Consider the following 4,380-nt stretch of genomic DNA (forward strand, 5'->3'; position numbering starts at 1 on the left):
GGCGCACGGCCAGCAGGTGAGCCATTAGTATGTTGGGTTACTAATGGCGCATGGCTGGGTGGTGCGCCATTAGTAACCTGGGACCAGCTAGATATTTTGGACAGCCACACCTACACACTCACTTTCCCCACTTCATTCCCTCCACCTCCTTCTCCAAGCTTGTTGGCTGCCTCCTCCTCCTCACCTCATTTGCACCATAGATTCATCAAAATTAAGTGGTGAAATTACCTATTTTTGATAGGTAAGTAAGGGGAAAGCTATCTTCATGTTGTAGATCTACATTTTTTCTCCCTAGCTCGCTCCAACAACGTGCACATGCACTTTTTGTGGCCTAGCTAGATCTATGTATGTTTGTGGTGTTGCATATGTTTGTGGTGTTGCATATATGTTTGTGTTTGCAGGTACTGGTATTTGAAATGCGATAGTTGCCAATATTTTGCCGGAATGTTGATTCATTTCCGTTTCAGCGAGAATTTTGGCACTATGCATTCCTTTTGGTCCTATTTTTAGGGAAAGTCATGCCAAATTTTTTCTTGGTTATAAAATATCATTTTGCTCTACCCCGCAGGCGACCATGGTCCGCATGATGACCGAAGGCATCGTGAACAGGTTTTTGGGCTCCGCGAAGGCCGAGATGCTTCAAAAGAACGAGACGGAGATAAGATGTCCATGTCGAAGATGCAAGATGAAGAGCCTTATTGCGGACCCAGATTCCGGGCAGGTGCGGGACCACCTGCTCTTGCGTGGTTTCACGGATGGCTATTGGTGGCAAGGTGATGAAGATGACTATGAAGTCATCCATGGGGGCCGGGGAAGAAATGAGGAAGGGGAGCAAGACAACCACCGCGGCTTGGGCGGGCGAGAAGACGAAGAATCTCCAGGACATGATCACGACGGTGATGCTGTACACAGTCATCACATAGAAGATGCCGGACATGATAAGGAGGAAGATGCCGGAGCAGACGAAGGGCATGATCATGAAGATGAAGATGCCGGTGGAGCAGACGACGATGGACCATCGATGGGCTGGGTGCAGGACCCTCATATTCAAGAGCTGCTTCTCAAGCAGACAGATAACGCAAGAGCTGCCGCCCGAGTGAAAGCCAAGCTAGATCAACTGGAGATAGACGCGGTTACTCCATTGTATGAAGGATCCAGGCCCGAGGATACCCGCCTGAAAGTAACGCTCATGGCTCTGGAGATGAAGGTAAAACACAAAATGACCGACGCATGCTTCGATGAGAACATGTCATTCTGGCACGAACGTCTTCCCGAGGGGAACAATTGCCCTACCAGTTTCGAGGAGGCGAAGAAAATCGTGTGTCCTCTGGATTTACCACACGTGAAATACCATGTGTGCATGAACAATTGCATCATTTATCGGGACGAGCACGCGGAGTCTACCATATGTCCGGTGTGCGGCGTCACTCGATACAAGAAGAGGAAGAAAGCTCCTCGAAAAGTGGTGTGGTACTTTCCGATCACTCCTCGTCTGCAGCAGTATTTCGCGGACCATAAGGTAGCAAAGCTCGTGCGTTGGCACGCAGATAGGGAGGAGAAGAAGTGAGAAGATGACGCAAATGATCCGGAGATAAATAAAAAATACAAGATGCTGAGTCACCCTAAGGATGGGAGCCAGTGGCCAGCGTTGAACTTCGAACACCAAGAATTTGGGATGGATCCAAGGAACATCATGCTGGGCACGAGCACCGATGGAGTCAATCCGTTTGGCAGCCAAAGAAGCACACATAGCACCTGGCCTGTGTTTGTGTGGATGTACAACCTTCCCCCCTGGTTGTGCATGAAGAGGAAGTACATTCACATGAGTATGCTAATTGAAGGGCCGAAACAACCAGGGAACGACATCAATCTGTATCTGGGGCTGCTAAAAGAGGAGCTAGACACGCTGTGGAAAATGCCAGCCAATACGTGGGATGCCGCAGAGAAAGAATATTTCCCTATGAGAGCCGCACTGCTCACGACGGTGCACGACTATCTCGGTTACGGATATCTTGCGGGGCAGGTGGTCCACGAATTTTCTGGATGCGTCAGGTGCATGGATGACACAATGTATCGCCAGCTAGATAGAGATCCCAGGTCTTCGAAAACCATGTTCATGGGACATCGAAGGTGGCTTCGCGACGATGACCCGTGGAGGAAACGCAAGGATGTGTTCGATGGTGAAACTGAAACCCAAAGACGCCCGCGTACGAGGAGCGGCGAGGAAATAAACGAGCTATTGAAAAATTGGAAAGATTGCCCACTGCCGGGAAAGAAGCAAAAGGCGCCAGAGCCGGGAAAGAAGCGAAAGGCGCCAGAGCCGCTGCTGAAGGTATGGAAAACGAGGTCTGTTTTCTAGGACTTGCCGTACTGGAAGATCTACCGTGTGCCTCACAGCCTTGATGCCATGCATATCACGAAGAACGTGTGCGAGAGTCTGCTTGGTACCCTGCTCAACATGCCAGAGAGGACCAAAGATGGGCCGAAAGCAAGGGCAGACTTGAAATCAATGGGCATCAGGCAGGAGCTTCACGCTAATGATGTTGATGATGATGAGGCGAAGCAGCACACAGAAAGTCGTCGCAAAGGCAAAAAGGCCAAGAAGACCGGAAATGACTACCCTCCCGTGTGCTTCACTCTAAGTCAGGAGGAGATTGAGCAGTTTTTCACCTGCCTTGTAGGAGTAAAACTTCCTTACGGTTACGCGGGGAAGATAAGCAGATACCTAGACCCAGCGAAGCAGAAGTTCAGCGGGATGAAGTCTCATGACTATCACGTGCTGATGACGCAGATACTTCCAGTTGCAATCCGTGGGATCATGGACGCGCACGTCCATGAAATGCTATTTGGCGTATGCAACTTTTTTGACATCATCTCTCGGAAGTCGGTTGGCGTGAGGCAACTCAGAAGGCTACAGGAAGGGATCGTGGTGATACTATGCAAGCTTGAGATGTACTTCCTACCCGCTTTCTTCGACATTATGGTGCATCTGCTAGTCCATATCGTGGAGGATATCATCCAACTCGGGCCGACGTTCCTGCACAGCATGATGCCGTTCGAAAGGATGAATGGTGTCATCAAAGGATACGTTCGCAACATGTCACGTCCAGAGGGAAGCATAGCCTGGGCTTTCTGACCGAAGAGTGCATCTCCTACTACATGAATTATCCGTTGGTCTGCCCGTCAACAGGCACCTCGGCAGGCTCGCTGGATGGGGTCACCATGAGGGTCGCCGCGAAATGCATGTCGACTTCGAGGGTCGACTCGCCGACTCTGAAAGAGCAAACCTAGTCGCGCTACAACACATAGACGTGGTCGATCCTTGGGTGGTAGAGCACAAAACCTTTATTGAGAAGACGTACAATGACCGAGGCCAACAGAGGACGGACGGAGATATAATCAAAGAACACAACTCATGTTTCACGCGTTGGTTCAAGTAGAAGCTTCTGTCGTACCCTTTACATGAGGATTCTTCCGCGGAAGAACATCTCATATTCTCCTTGTCATAGGGTGCCGAGCACAACCTGATGACCTATGAGGCGTACGATATCAACGGCTACACATTCTACACCGAGGACAAGGACATGAAGAGCGATGGTTATCAGAACTCCGGGGTAACGATGGAATCCTACACCGGTAACAACAAGGACAGATACTACGAAAGGATCGAGGAGATCTGGGAGCTGAGCTATGCTGGAGAGAAGGTTCCGATGTTCCGTGTCAGATGGGCCAAGAGCGTCCTAAAAGAAGACCGGTATTTCACCACCATGGTTATACCCGAAGCCAAATCCAAGACCGCGGGCACAAACTTCACCGCAAAAAATGAGCCATGGGTACTGGCTTCCCAAGTGGACCAATGCTTCTTCATTACCGACCCGTCAAAGCCCAGTCGTGTTGTCATGAGGAGAGGCAAAAGGAAGATCATTGGAATGGATGGAGTAGCCAATGAGCAAGACTTCGACAAGTACGGCGACCCGAAGATCGAACATGACGACGACGATGAAGTAGCAGCATACACCACAAGAAGAAGCAGGACCACCCTACCTAAAGGACGTCCATTCCACAGAAGAACTCCATTTGCGAAAAAGAAGGGCAAGAAGATTGTGAACAGATAGCTAGCTAAGATCGATTATATTTAAATCGTAGTCTTCATTTCTCGATTGTATTTCGTGGGCACTTTTTGATATCATGAATATTTTGAAATTTCATGGGCACTTTTTGAATTCATGAGGACACTCGATCTCGATCCCCCTCCATCTCGATCTCGATCCCACCCGCACCCTCCCCCGCTAGCTCCACCGCCGCTGACGACCCACCGCACCCTCCCCCGCTCCACCGCCGCCGACGAGCACCCCCCGCACCCTCCCCCGCTCCACCACC

The sequence above is a fragment of the Triticum dicoccoides genome, chromosome 1A (genome assembly GCF_002162155.2).
Source record: "Triticum dicoccoides isolate Atlit2015 ecotype Zavitan chromosome 1A, WEW_v2.0, whole genome shotgun sequence".
NCBI classification, from domain to species: Eukaryota; Viridiplantae; Streptophyta; class Magnoliopsida; order Poales; family Poaceae; genus Triticum; species Triticum dicoccoides.